At 46.3% G+C, this 20,158-nt stretch overlaps 1 long non-coding RNA gene across 1 annotated transcript; it reads left to right on the top strand.

The window, feature by feature from the left end:
• The first annotated feature begins 6,946 nt into the window (after nt 1-6,946).
• On the top strand, nt 6,947-18,300 carry LOC115511106. Its single transcript, XR_003967946.1, has 3 exons — nt 6,947-7,213; nt 14,853-15,926; nt 18,029-18,300. It is a non-coding gene; the product is annotated as an uncharacterized LOC115511106 (long non-coding RNA).
• Nucleotides 18,301-20,158: the final 1,858 nt, after the last annotated feature.

The raw sequence follows: 20,158 nt of genomic DNA, 5'->3' as shown, positions 1-20,158 counted from the left end.
GACTATAGAACTGTCCATATCAAATTCACATAAAAATATGATCACAAACGACTTTAGAGATGATGCAATTATACTTTTGGTTAAAAGGGTAGCTGTTTTGGATAGCGCTGGTATGGAGGATGTGAAGCCACCTGCTTCCCCAGTCCCCATCCCCCAAAGTACTGGTGTCGGGCTTCAGGGTAGAGTGGAAGTCATTTTTCTCGTTCAACAGCTTCCTTTCGCATATGGGGAAACTGAGGCCAAAGATGCCAATCTAGGTGATTGGTTGGTAAATCTGGACTAAATTCTGTACATTCCACCTGCTCTTCTGTCTATAAGGATTTCAGGATTCTTTTTATTTTAAGTGGCATTTGATTTTCATAAATAAAATTCAGTCGATTTCCAGCCAGAGATAGGTACCTTTAATATTCAAAATGCACATGTACATACACACATGTATGAAATTTACAGATTATATATCCTTTTTTGTTTTTTTTTTTAAAGAAGCTCATACATGTAAAGTTTCTTTCCTTCTTTGTCCCTTTTGACCCCCTTCACCCATACATGCCAGCCCCTACCCCCTGACTGTGGCAACCACCGATCTGTTCTTCAGACCTAAGAGCTTGTTTTTTTATTCTTTATTTTTTTAATGTTTATTTATTTATTTTAAGAGAAGGAGAGAGCACACAAACATGAGCTTGGGTGGGGTAGAGACAGAGGGAGGGAGAGAGAATTCCAGGCAGGCCCAGCACCGCCAGCACAGAGCCCGACGCGGGGCTCAAACTCACGAACTGTGAGAATCATGACCTGAGCTGAAAACAAGAGCTTAACTGACTGAACCACCCAGGCGCCCCATTACCGCATCTTCTTTATCCATTCATCCATCGAAGGACACTCAGATTGATTCCATGTCTTGACTATTGTAAATAATGCTGCAGTGAACATAGGGTGCATGTCTCTTTTCAAATTCGTTTGTTTGTTTGTTTGTTTGTTTGTTTGTTTTCTTTGGATAAATATCCAGAAGTGGCATTGCTGAATCATATAGTAGTTTTACTTTTAATTTTTGAGGAACTTCCATACTGTTATTCATAGTGGCTACACCAATTTACATTCCCACCCACAGTGCCCGAAGGTTCTCTTTTTCCCATATCCTTATAAACACTTGTCATTTCTTGTCTTTTTGACAATGGCCATTCTAACAGGTGTAAGGTGATATCTGTTGTGGTTTTGATTTGTACCTTCCTCATGACTAATAATGCTGAGCATTCTTTCATGTACCTGTTGGCCATCTGTATGTCTTCTTTGGGAAAAATGTCGATTCGGATCTTATGCTCATTTTTGTTTGCTACTGAGTTGTAGGAGTCCCTCGTACATTTTCGATGTTAGCTCCTTATATTAGTTATCAATTTATTTCTGCTTTTTAAACTTAGCACATCATGAATATTTTACCATGATGGCAGGGATTTTTCTGTAATGTGATTTTTAATATTTGTGTAAGGTATTATCACATGGACGTATCATACAGTGAACTTACGTGAGAGATTGACCGTATTTTGTTTTCCAGGTAAGATCTGTTGAAAGCTATGCACATCAGCCCAGCTTTTTGGGAGCAGACAAAACAACTCCCAAGAAATTTCCTAGTTTGAAGAGCTTGGCTGTACTTACCACACGGTGATGTTTGGGCACCACGGGCCCACGGTTTCCAAATTTCCTGAGTGACTTTGGGTATTTCAGTACTTTCTCCCTCGAGGAAGCCAGGTTGTCTCCTCTCCGTTTGATTTCCGCAGCTGGGTTCGCATAGCTTGGCCCTGTGACTGGCCAGAAGCCCTCCACTCTTCCCCACTCAGCCATGGAGCAAAGGGAAAGCCAAGACATTTCCAGCAGAGTTTGTAGAGCCTTGAAAGGGGTTTTGCATTTACCAAAGAGATTCTTCGGAATTTTGGAACGGCCAACATGAAATCAATTCCTACAAGACTAACAAATCAGGAGAGAATGAGGAAAGATGCCCAGAGAAATGACCTTAGGTCATTGCCAGGTCCTTAAAGTGCCTCCTGAATCATCAAAGAAAGATTCCATTACTGCCAAGATGGTTATAACGTCAGGTTCAATTTATTATGTCTGGATGCCTTGAAAATTAATCATTTAAGTGTAAGTATTTTATTATTTATTTATGATGTATACCCTGCTGACTTCGAAAATGAATCAGAGGTAGCAGGCTATATTTTATTTTTGTGTTTTACCTGTATTTTTGTTAACGTAAAATGTACGTTGTTCTAACAACAACAAAAATCCCTTGTTCTGCCTCTCACTTTCTGATTTTGTTCCTTAAAAGCAACCAGTTTCAACACTTTACGTTGGTCTTTACGTGATTTATTTCCATCTTCTATGTGCTTATATTGCTATTTTTAAATTTATTAATGCTAGGCATTATCCATATTGACTGCCGGCACACCACTGGTTGATTACTATGCGTTACTGATTCTTGATGGAGCACGTCCAGAGTGAGATATTACAGAATCAGAATCCAGGAAGAATATGTTTAGCCTTGAGGTTACTTTAGTAGAGTTGAGGATTTAAATCTCTTATAACTATAGCCTTCACTTCCTCTCTTTCTATCCTCCCAATATAATTACTTTGTAATCTGTAGTTAAATCAATAGTCAGTATTTACTTTTTTACTATGAAAACGTTGCTCCCTGAAGAGCCAGTAGTATATTATGAATGCTCTTCTTTTGCAATAATTTTTTTGTGTTTTTTCTGGAGCTAGTAATTCTCTGCATAAGACTATGTACCTATTTTTAATTTCTTAAAATCATTAAGGTTTATCAATTGTGTTTTGCAAGTGCTTGTATGAAGCAGACCATTTATCAGTTGCATTTTCCCACCTCTGGAACACTCTCATTGCCCTTTGTCTTGTGTTCTAATTTGGACTGAGTTTTAAGCCTGATATGCAGCTGTCATTCTGGGATGAAGTAGACTGTATGTTAAAACATATTCACTGCCCCTTCTTGGAGAAGATTAGATCTCTGAGTCCCATATATCAGGTTTGGTCCTGTGACCTGCTTTGGCCAATGAAATGTGAGTAGAAGGGGTGTGTGTGTCTGTGTGTGTGTGCATGTGTGCACACGTGTATCACTTCTGAGAAGAAATCTTAGAGCCAGAGTATGGCTTGCTGTGGCCTCTTTTATCCCCTGCCAGGACGGCTGTCAACATTTCAGATAGAGGATGTTCCACTTAGATCTGGAGCAGAGATGACACGAAGTAGAGCTATAACCAACCCACGATGGACATGTAGCAAGAAATAAAACTGTGTAGTTATAAGCCCCAGCACACCCTAGCCTATTTTGCCTGCGGTGTGTGACTTATCATTGCTGCCTTTCTGTGTTGGCTGACCTGCTCCTATTCATTTGTTCAGCTGATGACTCACCTTTCTCTCACTTTCTCTCTCTCTCTCTCATTATCTATCTACCGATCTGTTCTGTTGTTTAATCCCCTGTTTTGATGTGGCATAACCCATGCCAGCTTTCTAGGAAATGGTGTATGGGATGTAAAATTTTTGAATTCTTGCGTAACAAAAATTGTCTGTATTCAATCATTACATTATTTAGCTAGTTTGGCTGGGTATAGAGATCTATGTTGAAAATCACTTTCTCTCAGAAATACGAAAGCATTCTCTCTGTTTTTTTAAAAAAAAATTTAACGTGTATTTTTGAGAGACAGAGGGCTAGTGGGATGGAGCAGAGAGAGAGAGGGACGGACAGAATGTGAAGCAGGCTCCAGGCTCCAAGCTGTCAGCACAGAGCCCGACGAAGGGCTGGAACTCAGGAGCTGTGAGATCATGACCTGAGCCAAAGTCGGACACTTAACTGACTAAGCCACCCAGGTGCCCCTGAAAGCATTGTTTATTTTCTAATATTTTATATTGCTATTGAGAAGTCTGATGCCATTCTGATCCCCAATCCTTTGGATAGAATTTAATGTTCTTCCCTGGAAGCTTTTTTTTTTTTTTTTTTTTTTTTTTTCCTATTTAACTAGTGGAAGTTTTAAGACCTTTCCCTATCTCAGTATTTTGAAACTTTACACTGAAGATCGGTCTTTTTTTTTTTTTTTTTCTTTTCTTTCTTGTATACTTTTGATCCTGGAGCTCATCATGCCCTTCCCTTCTAGGAATTTTTCTTTAAAATAATTATGTCTGGGGCACCTTGGTGGCTCAGTTGGTTGAATGTCCAACTTCAGCTTAGGTCATGATCTCATGGTTCGTGGGTTCGAGCCCTGCATTGGGCTCTGTGCTGGCAGTTCAGAGCCTGGAGCCTGCTTCAGACTCTGTGTCTCCCTCTCTCTCTCTGCCCCTCTCCTACTTGTGCTCTCTCTCTGTCTCAAAGATAAATAAACATTAAAATAAATAAATAAATAAATAATAAGTAAAAAAATAATTATGTCTGTAATAATTTTCTCCTGTTTTGTCTTCCTGTAAATAGCATTAGTCAGATGTTGAATATTGTGGATTGATCCCAACATTTCATCTTTTATGTCTTATTTTCCAATTCTTTTGGATATATACTCACATTTCATTGGCTATATATTTCATTTCCCATATTTTCATATACACATCCATATATATGTATATATATATATATATACACACACACACAACAAAACAGTTCAAAGATTCCATAATTGTGTTTTCTGATCTTTCTATTGAGTTTTCTACTTTAGCTATGTCATCTAATTCAAAGGAATCATTTATAGGAGAATAAAGAAGAGATGACCTTGAAGATCTAAATCCATGCTATTTAGCCTTAAAGTCTGTATGAGCCTCGAAGTCACTGAGTTTAGCGTCTCCAAATGAAAAGAATAGTTTCCAGAAAGAAAAAGACTTATCTAAGGTAATGTACCTCCACTTGCTAATTCTGGGTCAGCTGCCTTTCCTCCACCAGCATTGTTATGCCTGTTCATCTTATTGATAAAACTTTGTTTCAGTTCTGGAAAAGGCGCTTTCATTTTTTTAATGTTTATTGATTTTTGAGAGAGAGAGAGAGAGAGAGAAAGAGCGTGAGTGGGCGAGCGGCAGAGGGAGACACAGAATTTGAAGCCAGCTCCGAGTCCTGAGCTGTCAGCACGGTCTGACATGGGGCTTGAACTCATGAACCACGAGATCATGACCTGAGCTGAAGTCGGACACTCCACCAACTGAGCCGCCCAGGCGTCTCTGAAAAAGACACTTTTAAAGTTAACTCCTGAATGCAAGTAAATAATGAAGATTGGTTGGGGCAGCATTGAAAAGTGGGCACTTAATGTAATGGTGAGTGAGCGTCGCTCGCAGTCCCTATAGTCTCCTCATCTATAAACTGAGGAGCTTGTAGTAGGTTGTTGCTTCTCAACGCATTTGTCAGAGCCCCAGACGTTCCATGGGTGCCTTGAGCCTTGATGGCCTGGGGAAGGGGCTGAAAGAGGGAAAAAGAGGCAGGGCTCTGGGCCCTTCCTCCGCTTCTACCCGAGCAGACCCCTTGGGTCTGTTTTATGTATTTGGTTTTCATGGAAGCTTTTATCTCAACCACAAGATTCTGTGGTTAAATGTTTGAGAACCACTGGACTGAACTTCTCTAGCCTTTCTTTTGGCAAAGTGTTTTTTCTGCCTCTCTGATTATAGATGTTCTTTCAGAGACTCATTTAGACAGGCTCAAATTTATATGCTGTTGAGCTCTTTGGAGTTCCTATAAATTAGGATGCACATCGAGATAATTACCATTCTGGAATTCTAAGCACTTAAATACAAGTCAATCCTTATAACCCCCTTTTAAACCAATTGCCTCGCTGCAGACATGGTCACTGAATATATATTATCGAATGCCAATAAAACAGGAAACCCGATCCTGCCATTTTCCCGATTAGATAGTACAGAGGGGTTAAAGCCAGAATCTCAGCCGTCATTCTGACGGCAGGATTTTGCTTCTCTGGACAGTCTAACTTTGGTTGTCAGGCCAGGCGCGGGGGCAGACCCAACGCCTTCCATCCCTTCGGCTCTGTAGAGTCATGGAGTGGACCAGCTTGCAATCCCTTGCTTTGGGGAAAGAAACTGGTTTTCTTCTGTGGCCAACTGTGTCTACCAATCGCTAAAGGAAACAATAGACCCAGGGCAAGCACTACTCTCAAGTGGTGGCCCTGGGAGGGAGCAGGTCAGCGTCCGAGCCTGGCATTAAGGCGGCCGAGGCCAGTGGCGGATCCCAAAAGACCACAGAGATGGCTTCTGCAGGGCACACCTGCTCTGAAAAGGAGTATGGGGGCCCGGGGAACCGAGGCAGAGAATGGTTTTAGGACTCTGTAGAATCAGAACGAACTTCATAGAAGAGCCTTAGAAATGTTGTGGGGAAGCACATGGAAAAACTAAAAGCCAGACAAGTGACACTCCTTGCTCAGGTCACCCTTAGGGCACGGTATTTCACTTCTTCCAGTCTACACTGTGAGCCCTCAGGCCTCTCTCCACAGGGGCTGGGCACGTCAATGAGGTAACTGACGAGGAGTGTTTCCCCGAAGGCAAGGAGCCTTCGGGAAGGGAGGGTGAGGGGACGGCGTTTTCCCACCGGGAGCCATTGCTCAACAGGCAACAGCCAGAACCCAGACCAAATTCATCACCATGTGAGACTCTCAACCCCACTCCGGACTACTACGGACTCCAGAGAATAGCCAGCGTGTGCGCGAATTCCCTCCTGCCTCCCTTGGCTGTCCGCCTGAGCCAGTCTGTGCCCGTGAAGTTCATCTTCAGTTAAAACTGTGACCACTCCCCGAACCCTCAGTCCTTGGGCCACCTCTGTACTGAAGCGCTTGCTGTGCGTATCAGGGATGGAGCATCCTGCCCTTTCTGAGGTTGACAGGCTGTGACGCTTCTGATAGGGACCGGGAAGTCACACATATCATTTACTTCCGTAAATAGTCATCCCATTAATAAGCATCCACCGAGAGAAGACGGTTCCTTTGCAGACTCCCAGGCCACGGGCTTCGGTTTCCGGAAAATGCAGATCGGGACAGCAGATGAAATAAAGCCATCACCAGCCCACAGGACGGTCTCAAGAGGAGTGACTGTCCCTGTCCTCTGCAGTTGTTGCCAGAGAGCAATTTGCCCTTGAATCCAATCTACCATCCCTAAACTGACAATTTCATTTCCCTCCCAGCCCACCCCCTGCCCCGAAGATCTGCTGAAGCCGCGAGTTCCAGCTGAAGAGCCGGCAGGATAATAGGTGAGTCCCGTCCGTCCATCAGCGATAATAGTCACAGACACTCGTGACGCCTTTTGTCTGCTGGCTTCCCTGAGGATGCAGGCTGGGGACCTGGGGTATTTACACTGCCTTTGTGTGTGTGTGCTTTTAACATCAGCCCTCTTGTTTACTTTCCTGCCTGTTTACTACCTTTGCAGGGGCCCAGCCACTAAGTCAACACGCATTAAGACCCAACATCAAAATGTCATAATGCGAATGAGCAGAATTCAGAAAGGCCAGGGACATTGGCTGCTCTGTTGGGTCCTGTTTAGTCTGAGGGTAATGAAGAGCTCACAGATGACCTGATTTCATTAAACTAGGTCAGATTCGGCTGAAAAGCGGCTATGACTCTCACCCAGTTATCCAGCGGGCTCTCCCTGCCCCCACCCTGCCCCCACCCCAGGGCTTGAATGCTTTCTGGGAATTAACGCTGAGTTTTGTCAATACAGTAGCTAAATCTCCATGGAATAATTGGACCTTTCCCTTTGGCTTCTATTTGTGCAGTGGGGAGGCCGGGCATGGGAGAGAAGGGGAGAGAAGGATGGGGAGATCTGAAATTGCCTTTTGGAGGCCGCTAGCACGGGACGTATGATTCGGGCGTAGCAGATGTCTATTGAGCCAAACATTCTGAGTTACAGCATCTTATCTGAGGGCTGTGTTGACAGAAGCTGCTGACCCGACTCAGTGAGGAAGTTTCCATGCAAACAAGGCTTTCAATGTGCGCAGGCTCCCCCAGGAACACACCGGCAGTCTGCAGCTTCCACAGTCTGACTGTGGGGAGCAGGGAAGGGACCAGTCTGAGGGTGGAGGCAGGAAGCAGTGGTGTGTGCAGGAAGGTTGGGGGCTTGAGGGCTGTCCTTCGGGGGGCTCTGGAGGCAGAGGCAGGGCCAGCGGTGGGCATTCCGGGCAGGCAGAGCTTAGCTCATCCACATAGAAGAAAGCATTTCTAACAATAAGGACCAAACAAAGATTGGATGGGCTGTCAGACGAGGTCATTTAAATGTTAGACTTTGCTGAGCGTTCACTATGACGGATGTTGGACACTTCACCTACCTTTTTTCTGGGTTGAACAAACAACATCTCAGTTGAAGGGGAGAGAGGAGGAAATTGAGGTTGAGACATGTTAAGTGACTTATGTAGGGACCAGCAGGAATGTGTGGCACAATCAGGACTTGAACCCAGGTCGTTCTCTGCTCATGTGCTTCCCACGCCCCGTGGCCCCCGCCCCTTGTTTGACAGCAGGAGATTAGAGCGTTGCTGGGATTCGGCAGAGGGGTCTCATTCATCGGTTGGAGGCTGAACTAGATGCTTCCTTCAGCAGACTTTCTCGGGGAGAGTTGAAGTCCTTGAGGATTCAAAGCTTCAGGTTTCTTGTTACTGAAGAACCTGAGAAGGTCCTGGAAAGAAAAAGGCAATTTTGGAGTATGATCTCCCTCCCCCCCCCACCCTCACCTTGGACGTATCCAAGTGCTCCTGAACTTCCCATGCCATTTCCTTTGGGCAGCATCTCCGGCCACCTCAGACTGGAGGAGTCGCTTGTCTGGAGCATCTACAGTGCCCACCGGGCTCCTTTTGGGTACTGAGCTCTCTGGGTGCCGGGCACTGGGCACTAGGCACCCTGTATCCTTGGCTGAGGGTCTGGTTTCCCAAGGACTGGCCTGAATGCTGGGCATCCCTGAGTCTTATGAAGCAGCAGGAAAACACTGTGGACATATGGTTGGTTTCGGAGACAAACCAGATGTCACCTCCCCACTTCTACAGAGCAGAAGGAAGAAATATCCCCCAAACACAGCTTGGCATTTGGAGACAGAAGACAGGTTCTAGTTCTGGTTTAATGTCTGCTTTCCACCTGTGAGCCTTACTCCCGTAGCTTCCTCTGGACCTCTGTTTCTTCTTCTCGATGATGGGGGGGTAACATATACCTCTTACAGAGTTCTGGTCAGGATTGTATGAGATCATGCAGATAAAGAGCCTCAGTGGGCTGTAAAGTGCTGGGTAGATGTGAAAAATACCCTGAGGCTGCAGAAACAAATCCTAGCAAATGTAAACAAAACACGGGGAATTTATTTTAAAGAAATGGCTTGGAGGTTGCTCTCTGGAGCCTCAGGAAGAACTGGAGTCCAGAACTGCAAGTCCTTCCGAGATCTGGGGCAGCACACTTTCTCCCTCTTACCTCTGCTTTGCCCTGTGTGTCTGTTTCTTCTTCTGTCTCTGCTTGCCAGTCTATGTGGCGTCCAAGATGGCTGCCCCGAAACTCCTGAAGTTACACGTCAAGGGAACCAGTGACAACAGAAGCACCAATCTCCCTCTCAGTTCCAAATTCCTGAGACAAGACTGGGATTGACTTTGTTTGGTCAGGTTGTTACTCCTGGTCCAATCCTCTTGGCCAGAGGGGTGGAGTTACCTGGTGCAAGTAAGGTGTTTGGGGGGGGGGGGTGTCCTCTCTGTGGTTATATGGATGGGGTGAGTGTATATGGAGAGAATTCCAGAGAAGAGCTGGAGAAGCTAGTAGTTCCTGGGCTGGATAGGCATCTCATACGTGTCCATCATACTCGCTTGGGTTATCTAATGCTGCGTGACAAAGTACCCCAAATTTCAGAGGCTTAACACAACCATTTATTATGCTCACTGATCTCTGGGTCAGGAATTCTAATAGGGCACAGAGAGGATGGCTTATTTTTGCTTCATAGTGTTTGGAGCCTTAGCTGCCAGACTCCAAGCTTGGGGCTGTAATCATCTGAAGGCTTGTTTGGTAAAGACTTGGATAAGTAGGGGCGGCTGATGCTGGCTGAGGGGGGTCTCAGTTCCTCTCCACATGGGCTGCTTGGGCTCCCTCACAGCATGGTGGCTGGGTTCCCAGGGCGGGCATCCGAAGAGAAAGGCAGGCCGAAGCCTCATCATCTTTTCAACCTGGCCTTAAGAGTCACCCAGCATGGCTTCTGTACATTGTATTCAGTAGCTTTCGTTAGAAGGGAGTCATTGAACCTGACTCATGTTCAGGGGTGCCTGCGTGGCTCAGGCAGTTAAGTGTCTGACTTTGGCTCGGGTCATGAGCTCATGGTTTGTGAGACTGAGCCCTGCGTTGGGCTGTATGCTGACAGCTCAGAGCCTGGAGCCTGCTTCAGATTCTGTGTCTCTGCCCCTCTCCCACACATGCTCTGTCTCTCTCAAAAATAAATAAACATTAAAAAGATAATTGTAAAAAACTTGACTCTTGTTCAAAAGACAAGGGAAATTAAGCTCAACCTTGTAATGAGAGGAGAGGCAAGTTTCTAGAAAACAGAATGGGACTAGAAATATTGCTGGGGGCTTTTGGGGGGCAAATACAACTTGCCACAATATTTATAATAGTTTCCATTGCACTTGAAGAGACCTTTATAAGAAGCTGAAAGGCCACCTCCGGAGTTGTAAGCTAGCTTATGGGTTTCCCAAACCATTTTGGCTCATGGTGCCCATAGACCAAAAGAAATACCTAACAGTTCTGTTTATTAAGTAGTTCTAGCCGATAACTTAATAATCATTTATCTCCTAACAAATTAGTACCCACCTGAAATAATCACACCCATAAATTGAAAGTAAAAGAACCATTTTTATCTCATTCTTGAATAAATACAGCGAACAGCATGTGAGCCTTTTAGGTGCCATGCAGCTTCTCTGATCCTGGCATCTGATTGGACAGTAACATCTTCGTTTCCTGTCTCACAGTGACTTTCACACTTCATCTGCCCGTTATCACTGAACCCCCAAACCCCGCTTTGCGAGGATAAGATGTCGTTGAAAGGAATGTAGCACAATCTACTGTTGCAGGAAGGAACGACCACAAAGCACGTGGTTTGTGTGATGTCTAACGGATGTCAGGAACTGCTCCAAGATACAAAATACTCTTCAGTGCTTCCCTGAGTTTGCTGTGGGCCTCGGGGCACCTCAACCCACAGTTCGGGAATCGTGGACTTAAACACAGAAGGTCCAGAATTAGGGACCTACTGATAATGCCAAAGGGGCAGCTTCTTAAGATTTCCAACTTCCTAACAAGGGCATTCAGATTTCAAATGTTTAGGCGACTCCGAAGTTGAGTAATTCAGAATCTGTGTAGTTAAGCTAACTTGTTGAAACCGATGAATTTTAAGGAACCACTTTGGTTCTCTTTCCTGGGAAACAGATGAGAAACAACGAGATCTCCTCCCTTCAGCCTCAGGGATGCTGGAGCTATGAGTTGCAGGTTGTCTTCAAGACATTGACACTTGCCCTGGAGAGTCATTCGTGGAGATCGAGGGAATGACATAATACGCAGGGAACGCATCTATGCCACCAGAGTTTCCCATGTCAGCCCACGCTGGTCAAGAAAGGCAGAGAATAGTTTCATTCCAAGCTTAAGCCAATATTCTTGCCACTACACCAGGGCGCTGCCCAATATGACGGGAAATATTACACGAGTGGTAAAAATGTGAGCTAAGCCCACCCCATCTCCAAACCCAAAAAGCTTCCGAGACCCCTGAAGGTAAATGGAACTAAATCATCGACACAGTCTCCAAAGCAACTTCTTATTTAGTTCAGAACTTTCTATGTGACCACAATCAGGTCATTTTCTAGCTCTTTGTTTCCTTAAATAGAGCACTGTAGAAGAAGAAGTCACTGTTTTTCTCTAAAGCTACTTAGCAAATTGCAAATGAAAGAGAAAATACACATGCAACTAAGAGAGTTTGTCACCTTGCTGAACTAAAAAATATGGCCCAGTTTCACTTTCTCCTCCCTCTCTCTCTCTCTCTCTCTCTCTCTCTCTCTGTTTCTCATAATTCTCAGCCAAGACAATAGGAGTCATGTGATGTGACCGAGAAATTGGGCCAGTTAAAAATAGAAGGTGCACTCCACCAAGTTCATTAGAAAGTTGAAGTCTTATTGTTGATTGCCGTTAATTTATCTCTGCCTGCCACATGCGTGAGGGAGCAGGGCGACAGACAATTGATGACTCTGAGAGCCGGAGCCCCCAGCCCCCCGCTTCCCCTCCTGCCCCAGCTGAGCAGCATCACCCCCGTGAGCTCACCTGGGCCCCGATAATACCCTCCAACCAGCCCCTGGGCCCTGTCTCCTCCAGGAGCCGTTTTAGCTGTGAAACAGTTTTGGTTGGCTTCTCCTCTCTCTCAATGGGGGTGCTCAGCGCCCACCTTTGTAAACGGGGGTGCACGTCCCGGGCTTTATAGTCATTTCATTGAAAGGGCTATTCTTACCCCTGTTTTGTAGCCGAGCAGATTGAGGCCCTGAGGGGTGGAGTGGGGGAGGGGGGGCTGGAGCTGGAAGCCTCTCTTTTTCGGTTGGGTGATGGGTTATGTGGGTCCCTCTCCTAAAGCGTTGGGAGCATGGTATGCACTGGACCCTGTACCCTCCCCGTGGCCAGTGCTGGAGTCGGGGAGGGGGTAAGTTAGGGCCGCCGCCATTCGTCCCGATGGTGAGTTAGCAGCGGTGGGGTTCACACATCGTTTCCCTCTGGGTTGGGCCAGCCGAGTCACAGACGCGGGAGTGGGCCGATGGAGGTTCAAGTCTCAGCCTTATTGCTGCTCAGGTTGGCTTGCGGGGCCCGGCTCAGCCCTCTGGCCTCTGGTTTCGAACACCCTTGTCCCAAGTTTCTACTTCAAGACCCACCTGAGGAAGAGCGTAATGTTTTCCCATTTGCCGCCTCGTCTCGTCAAAATCAAACCCGCGGGTGTGGGGGCCTCAGTGCTGAGTACGGGAGGCAGGCCAGACCCTGACCTTGAGCGTTCAGTGTCACCCCGACGAACACCCCGGGGAATGCAGGCGATGACACCAGCCGTCCAGGCTGGCCCAGAGGAGGGCTGAAAGGTAATTCTCCTCCTCACCCTTTTGGGAGGGATGAGCAGAGAGGGAGGGGGCCCAGGTCTTAGCGCCTCTTTTCTCCCTCTTCAGAGAGGGTGCACAGGGTAGGGGCTCTCAGCTGTGCGGCCTGATGTCTCCTGCCTCCCAGCCCACCACACAGGGTGTGCACGGTGTGGTTTGAATGTGAGCTGCGGAGGAGGGTCCCAAACCTTGAGCGACTCGCAAAAATGGGCTTCTCAGCATTGTCTGGGGCCGTGGAAAGCTGAGGGGCCCTTCCCACGCAGGGAAGGTGCTTTGTCGGAGAGCAGCCTGGCGCACCTGCCCTCCAGGCGGGTGTTAAACCTCAGCTAAACTCAGGGCCACCCTGCCCACCTGGAGTCCCCTGGGGTGACTTCTGTCCTCCGAGGGCAGCTGGCAAAAGGAGGACCGCGGGGCAGGGGGTCCGGCGGGGAGGCTGGGAGGAGCCGCTCACCTGTGGAGCGTTGAGATATGCCTGCCGCCGGCTCCCCCCGCTGCCTGGAAACGGGGCTGGCCCAGCTTCGATTAGAAGGTCTGGGAAGGCAGTGATCAGCACTGAAGGGGGGTAGAGAACAGAACCTTGAGGGAATCACCAGGAGATTCCGATCGGGGACGGGGAGAGAGAGGGAGAGAGAGAGAATCCCAAGCTGGCTCCACGCTGTCAGTGCAGAGCCTGAGGTGGGGTTCAAACTCTGGAGCAGTGAGATCATGACCTGAGCCATAATCAAGATCGGATGCTCATCCGACTGAGCCACCCAGGCGTCCCCTAGCCCAGTTTCTATCAGAAGGTGTGGGAAGGGTGTGTTCTAGACTGAATGGGGGTAGGGAACAGAATCTTGAGGGTGTTGCCAGGAGATTGTGGGATCTCTCTCCCCTTTTTGCTTTTACCGCTCTTTGTAGATTCTTCTCCTCTGCCCATTTCTAAGACCTGGGGGCTCTGCTGCCTCTCCGGTAACTGCCAACTCCACCCACCTCCTCCCTCCCCTCCATCTCCCCCTGCCCTTCTCTTCTCGCATAGACCTCAGGGCAGCAGAGCCCGATGCCAGGGTAAGACAGGGTCTTAGAGCCCTGGTCTGGTCTCCAAATTTCATAAGTGAGAAAACTGAGGCTAAGAGCAGAAAAGAGACTCCTTGGACGTTCCCGGTATATGTTGACAGGTCCAAAATGAATTCATAGAAACTACATTTCTGTGTAGCCAGGAAGAAGTGTTTTCTGAGACACCGTCTCCTTCTATCCAAGGCAATGTTCGTGGGGTGGTCCTAGCCAACCTACGGGACTCGTGACACGTATCATAGGGGGTGGGGGTTGGAATGTTGCTTTACCTGTTCCATGGGGACACTCGCTTGTCTGAGTCACAGGATTGTCCCCAGTGATGACAGAGTTCATATATGGAAAAGGGCCGATGTAATGCCAAGTGCATCGTGCACCCTAAACATCGTTGACTCACTTCTATGGAGAAGCAGAGGTCGGTAGTTAGAGTACGGGTTCTAGAGCTAGATCACCTGGGTTCTGACCCTAGCTCTGCAGTTTACTGTGTGGCCTTCGGCAAGTTATTATTTTTTTTTCACCTCTCTGGGCCTCAAATTTCCTGTCTGTGAAGTGAAGATAACAATCATACCATTCTGTAGGGTTGGTGGAGGGTGGAATGAAGATTCAGTGAATTAAGCACCAAGAAGAGTACATGGTGCATCAGTACTCACTGTTGGCTGTATAATGAACGTTTCCATCAACAAAGCATGATTGTTATAACTGTGATTGTTTCCCCATCTTCCAGAACCTCAGGGCCCTTGGTAATGAAGAAGTCAGAGTACCCACAGAAAGGCAGGATTCACGAATAATTCCCCCTGCTTACAATCACTGGGGATGTCCGGGGGAGATATGGAACAACTACTTCTTCTGGGATGCTGAAAAAGGGTTCCTGCATGGTAGGAGAAACTGGAATTGACATCCCCTTCAAAGACTCCACGCTTCAAGACAGCACTGTGAATTTTGAGGGCACTTAAAGAAACGTGCAGAAAGATACTGCAACTTCTTAAGAAGATGCTGATCTCTGCCTTTTCCCACTCATTCGTTCAGTGCTTGCAGAACACCTGCTACGTGGCAGACGTTGCTGGGGACCGACAGTGGATTAGGTATGGTCTTTACCCCCAGGAGAGACAGACACAATAAGCCCGTGTTTTCAGGACAGCTTGTTGCGTACAATGAGTCTACGTGGGGCGCTATATGACAAAGGGGATGTTGTGGCTACTTTGGGAGAGTTCCACCGAAGAAGTCTTCAGAGAAGGAAAACATTCGCCTTGGGTCTTGCGCGTCAGATGAGTGGGAGTGCCCCCGACAGCTAAGAGGCACAGACATTCTCAGAACAGGGAACACCCTCTTCTCTTTTCCTTCCTGACAGCCTCGTGAAACAGAGAACAGAATGGCGTGTAGCTGTTTTGTAAAATGGGAAAGGTTACTGACAGATCAACTGGTGAGCCTCCGAAGTTGCAAGAGTCCTCTGACCCCTGCCCTGGGACTCGCCACCATATCTGAGCTATTCTATTAACAATTACCAACCTTCGGGTTCATGCCTAATACCCATCATCCTTCCCTGGCTGGGGAGTTACCAGTTGAGGTGATCCCTCTATTTTTGAAATGCCGATCAAATGGACAAAGCTTATTTCCATCTCTGCCTCAACTTTTATAAGTATCAAGGAATGCCCCAACATTGCCCCCATCCCACTCCCAACTCCGACCCACTCAAATCAAAAGAGGAGTTCAAAACCTCAACCTTGAAAAGCTTCTGGAACCCAATAGGCTCTGCCTTGCTTGCCTCATCACATCCATTCCCACAGCACGGGCAAGTCAGGTATGAGTTTCAGTTTACATGGGCCCCAGCATTGAAGGCTGAGTGCCCACCAAGTATCTCTGTGAGGGCAAGGCCCAGGAGTGACGCATGGCGACAGCCACCCACCAAGTCCAGCTTGTGTGGTTAGGGGAGAAAAGAGGACTTCAGGTGGCAGAATTATAAGGAGTGGGGAGAAGGCAGAGCCTCAGGCATTGGATGTCCCGCGGGCTCTGTAGAAGGTTGACTGATACACTCGCCCTGATCCCGTGGCTCTAGAGCTGTGCCCACATAGCTCAGCACACACCGAGGTCTTCAGCCTGGTGCAGCAGAAAGAGCAGGGGATTGGGAGTCACTGAGACCTGGGCTAGAAGCACGGTGGTGGCTCCACTTAGCTGTGTGGCTCTACATACAATGGGGCTAATCAAACTTAACTCAGAAGGTGGCGTGGATTAAACAGGAGGATGAGAGTAAGAATCCAGGCCTGGTGTTAGCTACAGACACATACAGGGTGATCAGCAGATGTTAATATGTCAGACAACAGGCATGTATTGAGCACCTGCTAAGGCTTCCATCTTGAACTGATGGTCTTTAACCATCGTCGTTCAACCTGACATTATTCATTCACTCAACAAACATTTATTTGAGATGAACTCTATATCAAGCCCTGAGACTTGTGCTGGGGATGCCGACAAGGATAAGATGGATAAGTGTCCCTGTGGAATGCCTACACCATATACTGTCTTCAGCTTTGTCTATAAGGTTGAAATATCGGAAACAACCCAAGGCCCAACAATAAGGGAATGGTTAAGTAGATGGAAAAGAAGCCTTGTTATAGGATCGTGTTGCCAAGTATTTGTTATAATAGTAACTGAAACAAGCAGGAAAGGAGAAGTTTTTAAAAGTTTTTTTTATTTATTTCGAGAGAGAGAGAGAGCAAGCACGGAGGTGGGGCAGAGAGAGAGGGAGAGAGGGAATCCCAAGCAAGCTCTGTGCTATCAGCGAGGAGCCCAATGTGGGGCTCGAACTCATGAGCCGTGAGATCATGACCTGAGCTGAAACCAAGAGTCGGATGCTTAACCGACTGAGCCAACCCAGGTGCCCCAGGAAATGAAATTTTAAGTACAATTGGTCCTCAATATTCATGGCAGTGTTCTACAAAGTCACTTCACACACTGACTCAGTGAACAGGACCATTGTTCTTAGGAGAAATACATGGTTAGGTTCCTGTGAGCTTCTGGTTATAGCATTTTTATCAACTGACCAATTCCTATTCTTATTTTATGTGTGTTTCTGTTTAAAGACACTTTATTTGATATCTATTGTTGATTCATCAACATAGAACTCATGGCCAACAGCGCTATGGCCCCTGCCCTAATGAAGCTTTTCTAACACATGTACTTTTTCTTATAAGACACATCACAGCTTCCTGGCTCTTGAGAACACTTGCAGCATTATGGTGGGGGGCTATTTTAAACAGTGAAATCACCAACAGGAAGCACACAAATACAAAAAACATTGCGCTAAATAGATTGGCAAGAGGCCATTTGTTTACAGTATGGAGCTGAAACAAGAAGGCAGAGACTCTCTGTGTTTTGCCTTGGCTGGGAACCCGGATGTGGGGTCACTCAAACTCGTCACTTCGTGCATGTCAGTGAATGACCATGAAAGTTCTTTGAGCATCGGTTTTGAGGTTACAGATGCATTTTAGTGAGTAGGGAAATTTGCAAATAAGGAATCCATAGAGGGTGTGCATGTGAATAATGTAGGACATCACATTAGTATCGATGCATTTCTGTTTTGTTTTTTAAGTTTATTTGTTTTGAGAAGAGAGAGGGAGAGAGAGAGAATCCCAAACGGGCTGCGTGCTAGTGGCACAGAGCCTGTCACGGGGCTCAACCCCACAAACCGTGACATCATGACCAGAGCTGAAACCAAGATTTGGATGCTTAGCTGACTGAGCCACCCAGGTGTCCTGATGCTTCTCTGTTTTAAAATTTTTGCTAATGTGATCCAGTTGGGTTTTGTCCCCTACATTTAAATATAAATACGCCTCAGAGAAAATGAACGTGCAGCCTGCATGTTGCCTCCTAAACCCTCCCTCTCCACCTACTTTGTCTCCTCAGCTTGGTCAGCGGGCTCAGAGATGGTGGGAATGAGGCGTCAAGGTCAGTAGCTCCCAGCCTGGGCAATTCCACAGCGACTGAAGTTTCTGGAGTGGCAATAAGGCCAGCCACAAATGCTTGTAACTGCTGTCCCGTGTAGCTGCTGTCCTGCCCTGACGCAGGACCCCTCGCTAGAGAACAGCACTGGGCAGTTTCTCTCAGGTTGTGATCGTGTCGTCTCTGCATGGCTCCCAGGAACTCAGCCCCGTCAGAAACTCCCATTTTCCTGTGTTTTGACGCTAATTAAAGGTCTTCCTAAAACTTGGACTCTTTGGAAGAAGGATTGAATATTCCTTTGATTCAATATGTCTGTGATGGAAATATTTAGAATTATTGCTCTAAATTATGTAAAAGGCACCCTTTTCTATTCTTTTTTAAAGTTATTTGTCAAGAAGCCAGCTTACCTGTTGACGGGACCTCGTATGCGCCATTGGATTATTCTAGGGGTCCATTTGAAGGGAAAGATCCAGAAACATCTTCATCGATACTTGCAGAGGCTAGGAGCAGTATCGTCCTAATTCCTGACTATGGGGGCAGGAAATTCCAGGCCACAAAGGTTGCTAACATTTTTACCTGATTTGCCTCCGGATTTAAAGGTACGTGAATGGCTTGTTTGTCTAACTCAGCTCTGCTCAAATCAATCTTTCATGGATCCCCCCCAGTAAAGATCACCTTGGGTCAAAGGTCACAGGTCATCATGGTTCTCAAATACCTACCCATTTTGTAAGAGTTCCAAAGTGGACAATTACTCGGAAATTAGCACAACAGAAAAGCAAGTATTTCCAAAAACTAATTGGGAAAAAAAATGAGTACAGCAAGCGCGGTGATGTTTCTGATGTTGTCTTTATGGCTCTTCCAATTAATTTCCAGTTTTTCTCCAACTTGACTTGCAATAACATAGAATATGATAGAAGGCACCTGCTGTTGATGTAGAGCTCCCTTGTGCTAGGTCTGCTGCATGATTCTTGAGCTACGACCTTCACCCTTCCTGTGCCTGTGTGTGCTCGTACACACAAAGCATTTTTAAACACGTGTGAGCCCAGGCAGCCTTCAATGTTCTAACAGAGATTCCCTACAGTCATTAATTCAGGGTTACCATTGAGAAAAAAAAAACTAATCAAATCCAGCCAAACCAAACCTTAGAAGGACTTTCCAAAAATAACACAGTTTTGTAACTCATTCTTAGGGTGCAAAGCTATTAATTTTGACTTAATAAAAAAGTCAAAGTGTTCCTAGAAACAAGCAAGAAATAAATAGGGGCATTAAGATTATATGGAGGGGAAGAAACTGAGAAGCGAGCGAGGGGTTGTGTGAATGGAGTGTACTAAGGCAGCGTGTGCAGTGTGAATAGCCCAGGTTGGTTAAATGATGCATTTTATTTTATTTTATTTTAAAAATTTTAGATTATTGATTTTTGATAGAGGGACAGAGTGAGAGCGAGGAAGGGGCAGAGAGGGAGGGAGACACAGAATCTGAAGCAGGCTCCAGGCTCCAAGCTGTCAGCACAGAGCCTGAGGCAGGGCTCGAACTCATGAACCGTGAGATCGTGACCTGAGCTGAAGTCAGACGCTTAACTGTCTGAGCCACCCAGGTGCCCCAATACATGCATTTTAAAAGGTAGGTGCTCATGCCCACAGCTCGTGGCCTTTGGAGAATCAAGGAGTTGGGTTTGGATGAAAGGAAGTAAGTTTTTTTCCATGGGGAATGAGAAGGATTTTAAACTATTGCTTCTTTGAAGGGAGACCTCCAAATCTTAGCATTGAGATGCCTCATATTTGCCTACATGGTATGCTTTAAAATTAATTAATTAATTAAAAGAAATTTTAACATTTCTATTATAAATTTTTAGGGCAAGAATTAAAAAGAAATCCATCTGTTGATATTTATTTTTCTTGTCTTTTGTTAACCAAAGATTTTTTGGAATGTTCCAGCGTAAAGTTACGACTTTTGTCCATCTTGGATAGGGACAGCTTCTGCAACTTGGGTCGTCCTGCTAGGGGAAAGGACACTTTAGAAGGGGCAGAACTTGGTGACCTTGCCCAGTGACCCTGTCTCTTCTTCATTCAGCAGAGGGAGTTTCCAGAAAGTATG

The sequence above is a fragment of the Lynx canadensis genome, chromosome A3 (assembly GCF_007474595.2).
Source record: "Lynx canadensis isolate LIC74 chromosome A3, mLynCan4.pri.v2, whole genome shotgun sequence".
Lineage (NCBI taxonomy): Eukaryota > Metazoa > Chordata > Mammalia > Carnivora > Felidae > Lynx > Lynx canadensis.
The sequence above is the reverse complement of the archived record's forward strand: the minus strand, read 5'-3'. Positions and strand labels throughout refer to the sequence as shown.